The following is an 11197-nucleotide window of genomic DNA, read 5'->3' on the forward strand; positions in this document are numbered from 1 at the left end:
ACCTAAGCCTCTTAGATCCTTGCTTTGTATAAAACTTGAAAAATGCCTCTTTATTTTCTGATAAATATTTAATCATGCTAAGTACCCTCAGTTTTAGTCTCTGTCTGTGTTAGCCACAGTTTCAGTAGCTTTTGCTCAGATTCCCCTGGGGCTCTGCAGTGATTGGTCTTGGAAGGTATGGGGGAGGAGTCCTCTAGGTTAGGGGTTAGGGACTATGGCTCAGTTTTGCAACCACAGTCAGTAAATATCAACTCTTGTTTCTCTGCCAGCCACTACTCCACTTTCTGCCCTGATGACTGGGCCCTGCTGCCAGCCAGCCATAGGGAGTTCACAACTTTCCCAGGCAAGGCTGTCCAGGGAACTCGCCATAGGAACTCACTGCTCCTACTCCCCATCCCCTTCTCCTGGAGGGAACCCTAGCAGCTGCAAGAGGCAGCTTCTTCATTTCTCTCAGTCCACCACCCGACACCTGGGGTTCTGACCTGTGGTAGCTCTTACATGCAGATCCCATGCTCAGACGTGCTGGTGTGTAGTTTGTGTGTTTTTTGTTGTGTTTTAGATGTTCAGCTTATTGTTTCAGTGGGGATGTCTCTTACTCTACCATGTTTCCAAAGATCCAAAAGAATGTTTTGATGGAGCAACTGAATGGGTGATGGTCTCACTCATAATAATAGGGTAGTAGCAAGTAATAAAACAAAACTATTTCTTTTTTTGGAAGGGTTAAATTTGAGATTCTTTAAAGAATCCAAGTAGAATGTTGTAAATACAGTTCTTTGTAAGTGTAAAGTCTAGAGAAAAATTAGCAAGATATAAAAATTTTATAGTTATCTTTTTAGAGGAACTATAAAAAATGTTGACATGAATGAGATGACTAAAGAATTGAGGACAGAGAAAAATGAGAACTAACACTGCATCTTGGACAATTCACAATTGTGGGTAAGAAAAGCAGGAAAAGCTAGTAAAAAAAATGAGAAGTAGTAGGAGGAAGACCAAGAGAGTGATATTTCAATGCAACTTCTAATTCAGTGGCATATTTCTGATATTTTTCTTGAAGCACATAATAAAAAAACAACTCTCTTTCTCTCTCTCTCTCCGCCCCCTCTCTGTGAGTGTGTTTGCATGTGCTGAAATAATGTAAATATTAATGTGTCAAAAATGTTTTATAACTACTTTGCAGCACTGATTTTCTAAATATTATATATTTCCCTTTAAGCATGTGAACATTTATAGCAGCTCCTAATGAGTTAAATGTATTATTTTTTAATTACTCAATGCTCAGTTTTCCCCTTACTAGATATGAGAGTGAGTGAACGTTGTTGGCTAATTTTCATACAATGTGTCTTTTTAAATTTTCTTTTAATAAATGAGCATTAACTTAATTGTTATTTTTATTGTTTCATTCTTTATTTGTTTTTGCCACAGGACGCTGTCCTTCCTAGGACACTTTTACTTTTGTTTTTGTGTGCCATAAAGTAAATGTTAAATGTCACAGTCTTGAAACTTTTTATCTAAGTCGATTATATTTCAGAAAAGACAATTTAAATACAAAATTAGTTTTAACGTTTTATACATAATATTTTCTATTGCATCTTTGGGAGCAAAAAAATATATTTATATTCTATGCATTAATATATCATTGACTATTCTCCAAGATTAATCATTTGGGCAGAGTTTAGAATGAAAAACATATTTAAAATCTCTTAAAAATAATGTAAAAGCCTTCACAGGTTATACCACACTCATACAAATGCCAACTTATATTTTCAAATAATCAGCATTTTTCAAAGGACATCATAAAATTCTTTTCTAGGTAAAATCAACAACAAAATGTTTATGTCTCAAAAAAAATTACTTGCCACAGTTTCTTTTCAGCAATTTAGAGATCTTGCTCCAAAGAAAACATAATTTACATAATTTTTATAATGAAGGTTGAATTAACTTATCTAGAAATTTTTGTTTATATGCATAATTTTATTTTTCATGGTGATTTTTTATAACTTTGGCATCTCCTTTATATGTTTAATGTTAAAATATTTTATATAAATAGTAAGGTCAGTATCAAATGAAAATATAAAGGTACACTGTCACTATGATCAGCAGTCACCAATTCTTAATTTTTTATAGTCACAGACACTTCTATCTATATGCTTACATGTATAAATACATATTATTTCATGCAATTTCAGAGATCATTTTTCAAGGTGAGGGTAGGAAAACAGATTAGTTAAAATAAATCACAAACATATGGATACTAAGACTAGTATTTTTTAAAATAAAATTGACATTCAAAGAATTATTGAATATATATTATATGTAAGCTGTAATATTTTCTTCTAGGAATATAAGTACAAGTAAAATGTGGTCCATGATCTCAGGGACATCAAAATATGAGGGATAATAAATGTATGTAACTTATCATATCTCATAATTATTGGGACCATGTCAGTGATATGGACAAGTGCTATGAGAATACAGAAGGAAAAAATAATTAGTTATTTCTTTGACATTGGAATGGCTCCCAAGTAAAGGCAGGTTATGAAAAATGAGGATCATTGTATGAGTGTAAAAGAGACAGAAGAGAAATGTAGTAGACCATGAGTCAAGCAGGTATATAAGTAAATATATATTGTGCTTTATTTGCCATATTTGTATCACTATGGACTAGTATAGTTTGGGTCTTTAAACAAATACGAAACAAAAGTTTAATGGCTTAAGATTGTAGACCCCCTAAGACAGAAATGGAAGAAAGAGATTGAGAGTGGAGTTAGCAAAGTGAGGGTCAAAATGACAGAAGGCCTAAGAAAGTAAATAGGGCGAGGATTTTACTGTCATTGAACTATGTATTAAGGAATATAGACTCTTTCCAATAGGCAATATGAAGTTCTGGAAAGTTCTTAAACTGTGCTTTAATTTTTTTTTTTTATATGAACGATTTAGAAAAAGAAAGTGGTAATATGGCAAATTACAAAAGAAAAAAACTCGAAGTGTGAGGGAGTCTATTAATACCTCTAGTGTAATATTAAGACAGAGCAAATAAAAGAAAAATGGAGAAATTAGAGTCAATACATGTATTTTGAGAGAAAAACAACAAGAGATTTTGGTACAAAGCATTGAGTTCATTTATTTAACAAATATTTTGTAAGGTTTTGACTAGGCATCTTATCAAGGAGTCTAGTAATTATAAAATATATATACTCCACTATGGACTTAAAAGATTCAACAATTATTCTCAAGGAACTAACAATCTATTATAATTTATAAGTCAATAATCTCATTATAGTCTTAATTGACTTTAATCAGCTGTATTTTGAACTTCTACTACTAGAAATTTCTATTTTAAGATCTTTTAGAATGCAGATTCTTCTTCTGATTATATTTCCTCTATGTACCTGATCTTTAAATTATATCTGCAATTTTATAATATATATATAATAGAGTATTACTAGCCATAAGAAGAGATAAAATACTGCCATTTGTGACAATATGGATGGACCTCAAGATAATCTTGCTAAGCAAAATAAGCCATACAGAAAAAGTTGAAAACCACATGATATCATTTATATGTGGGATATAAATATAATAGCAACAAACAAAGATAATAAACAAACAGAGACTTATGGACATGAAAAATAGACTAGTGGTTATCAGAGGTTATGGGGGGTGGGAGGGAGGTAGATGGAGTAAAAGGAGTCAAATATATAGTGACAGAAAGAAATCTAACTTTGGGGGGTGAACACGCAATGCAATATATATATATATATATATATATATATATATATATATATATATGCCTTACTATTAAATTGTACACCCGAAACTTACTGAACTTCATTAACCAATGTCACGATAATATATACACATATTATATATTATGATACATGTGATAATATATACATATTATATATACATATGTACATATATAATATATGCATATACATACACATATATATATTAAAACCAACAATATATGTGTGTGTGTGCGTGCGCACGCGTCTGTGTGTGTGTGTGTGTGTATTATTGGTTTTAGTATAGGCTCCTTACAAGTATTTCTCAGGATTTGTTGTTTAACATGTGGGCAAAAAAACAGCGAAGTTTAATTTTATGGAAATTTGATTTTTATATGTTTATTTCATATAAGTTAAATCTAAATTATCATGCTAAGCCAGATGTCAGACGCAAAAAGATGATGAGAACAATATGATTTCACTCATCCGTGCTATATAAAACTGAAAGCAACTGATGAACATGACAGAGACTCATGGATGTGGAGAGTGGATTAGTAGTTACTAGAGGGAAAAGATGGGACTAAAGAGGGTTAAATATTTGGTGATACAAGGAAATTTAACGATGAGTGATGAACACACAATGCAATATATCTATGATATATTATAGAATTATACACTTGAAACCTATTTGATTTTATTAACTAATGTCACCCCAAATTTTTTAATTAAAAGTAAATAAAATAAAATAAAAACATATATAAAACATTAAAAATAGTGAACTTCTTTATATTTCTTTTACACAATACTGTTGGTAATTTTTGTCTTTTTTTCTAAGGATTTGTATGGCAATGATATTATAAATCTTTCTTAACTCCTGAAAGGATGGTTGATCTTTAGAATGCCATTGAAAATAAACTTGTGGGACAGGTAATTCCTATGTGGCAAATCTATTTGCACACTGCCATCAGCATGCGATGACAAGATATAAAAACTGTCAGAGCAATTCATGTGAAAAACATTACACCAAATAACATCATAGAAGACCATATAACCAATAATAACACATTCTTCCCGATTTCTTTAATTCTATACATGTAATAAATCATTTCCTTGATTATATATTATAAAATCAACATTTTATTCAAATTATATTGTGAATTGCTATAAACAATAAACACACACACACACACACACACACACACACACACACACACACATTCACATAGACACAGAAAGTTTCCAGTGCATTAAGTTTCAGTGAGAAGATGTATGAGCCCCTGGCTGAATGGAAGACTCCCTGATAGAAGCAAACCTTTATTAACCCATGGCACCGCTATAGTAGTTCTAGCCAGCAATTCCACAGACACTTAGATCTAAATTACTTAATGGTCCTTGTCAGCAGCCTGCAGTTCTAGGGATGCTGCAAAGCAGTTATTTTTTTCCAGTCACAGAAAGCCTTGACTAGAGTGAAGGATATTGAAGAAGTAGGGCATGTGTTATCAATGAAATATATTGGCTCTCTAATGTACATCTCCTAGAAACCATTATTATTCCCAAGTTTCTCAGTCTGAAAGTCTAGTAGCTGCCAAAAGAAAATAGTGGTAGTGGCAGAACAACCAAAGCTTAAAAGGTAAATGTCTTCTAGGCATGGACGATTGATAACTAGAGCTGAAATAAAAAGTACTTCTAACTACAAATCTATTTAAAAACAAAATTAATTTTAAAAAATTTCAATGACTTTATTACATTGCACTATCTAGTTATACGTGTCTGTTGAAAAGAAAGTTATTTATATGCTGTATAAACTTGGGCCCAGTTTCCTTTTTTTCTCAAACGAAGATGATAATGTAAAACTTGTAGGATCATTATTAGTAAATATTTTTTGTACTTTTAAAGGCCTTCAAACAGTGCTTGGCATATAGTGGGCATGATATGAGTGCATAGTAAATAAACTAAGTAGAGAATTGAGAAAATCAATCACAGAAAATTCACAGAAAATGACTGTTTACCTAAGGAGATGGCAAGAAGCTGATCCCAGCCCTGCCATTTACGAGATCAACATTTTTGGACAAATTGCTTAACCTTGTTAAACCTCATCTATGAGATGGAAATACCACTTGTTTCATAGTGATAATTCTAAGAATTAAAGGAGCAAGTGCCTGTAACACAGCAGATTGAACAAAATAGATGTTCAGTATGGAACAGATAATATCACTAAGTTTCACTTGTGACTAATTAGCGCTGGGCTCATCTTTGGGTTACTTTACACTTGTCATCCTTGTGGCCTGTGGTGAACCCGTTTCAAGCTTCTATCAACACTTTAATAGCAAAAGCCTTTTGAGGCAGTGTTTATGTAGTGCAGGCTTGGTGGAAATGATACTGTTAAAAAGGAAAACCTCAGGGTGCTATAACCAGAGGCATGTCTTAAAGTATAACCTAGAAAATTACTTGGAATCAATGATTTTTGAAATGTAAAAGACTTGCTCTAGTTAAATTTAACTTAGAAGTTATTATTTTTCTACCAGAAGTAGTAGCTGAAGAAGATTGATAGATTGAATAAGATTCAGTTCTATACAGCACAGAGATGCAGTTAATGAAGTCTCTATATTTGAGTTTAAAGAGTGAGCAATTATAAACAGAGAATAAAGTTAGTATTCAAGAACCACCATATGAAAATTACCATTTTGACTCAGGTTAATTTGCAATGAAAAAAGATCAATTGATGACAGAGAACATAGATGAAAAACAATATATTCCATAAAGGAGTAGGTAAAAACATCAATCCTAACATCTAACTGAAGGACATCCATTTCTTAATGTAAAGAGTTGTATGCTAACATGATGGTCATGTGAAATATTCTGTGATATTGGTTGAATGAGAATATTTATGCTGTGTACATTTGTATTATGTGCACTGAATTACAGAATACTAATATAGAGTCAATCAAGTAATACATAAATACAAATATTTTTGAAGGGCTAATTAGTAAAAGAAAATAATTAAATTGAAGGGATTGTTCTAAGGACATTATGGGAAAAGCACAAATTGAAGAAAGTATGGCAATGACTATAGGAAAGTTCATTAATTTTCCTGTTGTCCCTTCAGTGGACTGGAGAATAGAAGTTTAGAAATGAGCGAGACCATAGATCTAGGAACAACTATAATAGCAACCATAACATGATAGCCTAATCCTGAAGAAGTTCTACTTAGAAACACAATTTGATATTGGAGAAAAATCTATCTTGTCATTAGTAGATCAGGCACAGAGAACTCCATCTGATCCAGAGTAGTCCTTAAAGATGTAAACACATATACTGATCTTCAACTTCAAATATAAGATGTACGTGTCTATATATAATCCAAAAACCTTAATTTAGGGAAAAAAAAAAGCTTGAGTGTGTTGGTTATAATCTGATGGAACTGAAACGTTTAAAACATAATAATACATTCTAAATTTTTACCTTAATCATTTTAACACTGCAAAGCCTCATTAATTAATTTAAGAAAAATATATTCAATGATTATTATGTCAAGATATATAATAAAGACATAAAAACTATAGTTCCTGTTCTTAGAGAAATCTGTTTAGTGAGGTAAGAGAACAGTCAGTAGAGACTTATACTAGAGTATTATAAATGCTACAGGGGATGCATAGATAGGGCTATGATCAAGTCAAGACAGGGGGTTAATGGATTAAGGATGTGATAAGGTATTTTGGAGAGAGTGAAATTTTAGCTAGACGAAGGAAATTGAAATTAACTAGGTGAATGGATGGTAGAAGACTGTATTTTGAAGATGAAGCCAACTGCCCCAAAAGTATACAAATGCAAGTAGAAGATGACAATTAAATATTACAAATAGATTCATATGGATAGCATTTAAGTATTGATAAATTGAAAGGGAAAAAGGGGTGTAATTATATGTAATTTGGAATTAATGTTGAAGTCTGTAGGAAGCCACTGATAAATGTAAATAGGAGAATGAAAGGGTTTTAGACAACCACTTGGATGGTGCCATAGTTGTAGTTGATACTCTGAGCAGTTGAACCGATTTCTTCCTAGAACTGTTGCTGCTATGAGTATTACTCATGGCTCACAGTTGCTTCCCTTTAAAGAACTTCCCTCAGCCACAGTAACCTGCGTACTAAGTGTGTTATGTTCCTTCCTATGTAGAGGGTTCCGTGGACAAAACAACTGACTGATAAAGAGGTTTACAAGGCTGCCTCAAGGGATCTCTAACCTGGTCAAGTAATTCATGCTCCAAAACACCCTGGGAGATCAGGTCGAAGGTAGACATGAGCAAAGACTACATCCTGGCTTAGCTTTTTTTCTCCTGCTCTATCCTGCATCCATTATTTCCCTCCTCTGGAGAGCATTTCCTCGGTGAATTGTTTACATAACAATTTCCAAGTAAGAATTTGCTTTTAGAAAATCCAACCTAAGTGAGTCATTTATGTAAAGAATAGGCCTCAGCAGAGACAGAAGATTGAGGAGAAGAGTTAATTTCAAAATCAGAATAATTACAGAGTTCTTACTAAAACTAAAGTAAGAAGAAATAATGAGGATCAGAAGTAAAGTATAGTACTTAGACTAGTGAAGATAGCATAATTGCCAGAAATATGGAAGGCCAAATTGACAGGACTAAGATGCATGTGATAAAAGAGAAGGTAGCATCAAAGATGACATCAGGCACTAGTTAGTGGCATTAACATTTACTGAAAAAAATAAGGTATTTAACGATTTATGTAAACATTCAAACACATAGAAAATTTAAAAAAATAAAAATATAAATTCACTTTTAAAAACATCTAAAAGAGTCTATGGCCATACTATCCTGAACATATCTGATCTCGTCTGATCTCAGAAGCTAGGCTGGGTCAGGCCTGGTTAATACTTGGATGGGAGACTATCTAAGAAGACCAGGTGCCGTAGGTGTAAAAATAAAAATAAACATAAACATCTAAAATCATCGAAGAGGTGTCTGAATTGGGAACAAGAAATAAGATCAAGAATGAAAGAAAAAAATATAAAATCTAAAAAGTCGTTCCTGTATTAATAAATAATGACAATGGACTATGACTTGAAGCATGTGATTAACTCGGCTTTCCCTTTTTATACGGTTAAGTAGGAAAACAATATAAGAAAAGGGAATAAAGTAAGCGGAGTAAATCTGATGGAGGAAGTAGTTATTGATTAAGCTTTGGATGTGTCTAGTAGAAGTTGAAAATTCTGGACACAAGAAAAATTTTGACTTCGTTATATTCGTTGGCAATGAGAAAATACCTAAAACACATGGTGAGAAATTATTCAACACTATTTGCAAAAATATCAAGCCCTGTTCCTAATACATATACTCTACAAACTACAATTTTCCCTTTTCATACCTACACTCTTGACCCTATGATTATATCTGATTGTATGTCAACAAGTTGAAAATTCTGCTATCCGTTTGCATAATTTGCCTTATTCTCTAATATTAGTGTTCCTACACTTGCTATCTGGTATTGCTCAACTTTTCTTTTCATCTGATCCACTTCTAAACTAAGGACTCTATTGTCCTCAGGCCCTTTGCTTTGCTATTACCTGATCACTTTAGGCAATTCACTAAAGGTTTTCTTTGTATCCTATCATTCACCAAAAAGTTATTTTAGTTAACTACTAAATCTAATCACTTCATTAATCAATGAATTCTATGTTAAGCTTATATACCTAAATTCTTTGTGTAGATGAATGTGGGGTGGGAGAGAAGTCTGGCATTCTTTATGTAATTCCTTAGTTCTAAATCACTGGAATTTTACAACCCAGTCACTTTTGGTTAATTTGCTGGTTAGGCAAACTATAATAGATATTTAAGATTGTTTTAAGTCAATATAAAGATGAAACTGGGTCCCTGATGAGTAATTAGTATACAAAAAAAAAAAAAAATGAAAAGTGACACAAACTCATAGATACAGGCAACAGTTTAATGGTTACCAGAGGAAAAGGGAAGTGGGGGAGAGGTAGAAAAGGATAAAGAGAGTCAAATATATGGTGATGGAGAGTGATTTGGATGGTGAACACATAATGCAATATACAGATGATATATTATCAAATCATATACTTAAAACCTATATAATTTTATTAACCAATGTCACCTCAATAAATTTATTTTTTTTAAAAAGTGAACACAATATTCAAGTGGAAAATAAAGGTAGGTTATGGTTATTATCAATACATTTGGGTTGCAGTAGCCTTTATTTTTTATTTTTTGGTTGTTTTTATCTTACATAAATGTATCTTGGCCACAACTTTTCATACAGGAAGACCTAATTCCAATAGTGACATTAGAGACCAAATGGTTCCTGGAATATATAGAGACAGTGAAATGAAGAAAGATATCAAACATAAGAGCCAAAAAAATAATTTACACAGTAGTCACAACTAACTGGAGAGGTCCCAGAGAACTGGAATATGACACCATGCTGTTTTTCATAATCCAGACCAGGTGGCATACATTTTCCTTTCACGACAAATAGTAAAGGACAGAGACTGAGACTACAAGAAAAAAAGTGTGGGATTAAGATGTTCACTTATAAATTCATCCTTCTGCTTTAAAGTAAAGATTCTTACAAAGCCATGCCCATCCTCTATGTGTGCGTGCGCGCGCGCGCGCGCGCACACACACACACACACACACACACTACTAGAAAGGGAAATCTATCTACATTAATTAAAATTTACCATGTGATTTATTTCCTTAAGAAAGAGGGGGCTAGTGCTAAGGCAGTGGTTTCCAAAGCTTTAAATGTTTTTCTCTTACTAATTTTGCATATAACTTACATCAGTAAATATTTTATATTATTATGAAATATGAGTGTGTAGACACTCAAATGCAAAAAATATATGACTGAAACAAAAAAAAAGTTTTATGACATCCTATTTCTACTTTATTTTTCCCTTCCTTTTATTATTTTTTTCATTATTTCTTCCTCCAGCCTTTTCTTCCCTCTTTCCTTTTTATTCTTTATTTCTTTCTCCTATTTCTTCTTTCTCTTCCTTCCTCTATCTTTTTCTTTTTACATTTCCCCCATTTTTTTTCTTTCTTTTAATGGAACTAACTAAATTAATTTCATGACAAATAAACATGGATCATGAACCTCATGTCATAAAAACATGGAAAACTGATTAGGTATAAATTAACAATTTTTACCCAATAATCAGGTAAATTAAGGACAACATGGAGTATTTAAGGAAAAGGGCTTGAGATTAAAACCTAGCACTTTTTGAATTTTCTCTTACTTAATGTTCCTTTGGACACTTCCACTACTAAGGCTAAATCATAAGTTTTATAACCCCAAGCTAATGAACATGGAATTGTGATGTCTTTAACAAGATAATAGACTTAAAAAATCTCTTTAAACAAAGACCATGCCTTTTTAATTTACTTACTTGCTTCTTTAGTACATCTGGAAATAAACTTGGGGAAATAAGTC

The 11197-nt window shown here is 32.3% G+C and overlaps 1 pseudogene; it reads left to right on the plus strand.

Annotated features, from left to right (window-relative positions):
• The first annotated feature begins 8541 nt into the window (after positions 1 to 8541).
• Positions 8542 to 8660, plus strand: LOC118602661 (annotated as a pseudogene).
• Positions 8661 to 11197: the final 2537 nt, after the last annotated feature.

Source organism: Rousettus aegyptiacus, unplaced genomic scaffold, assembly GCF_014176215.1.
Source record: "Rousettus aegyptiacus isolate mRouAeg1 unplaced genomic scaffold, mRouAeg1.p scaffold_m13_p_4, whole genome shotgun sequence".
Taxonomy (NCBI): domain Eukaryota; kingdom Metazoa; phylum Chordata; class Mammalia; order Chiroptera; family Pteropodidae; genus Rousettus; species Rousettus aegyptiacus.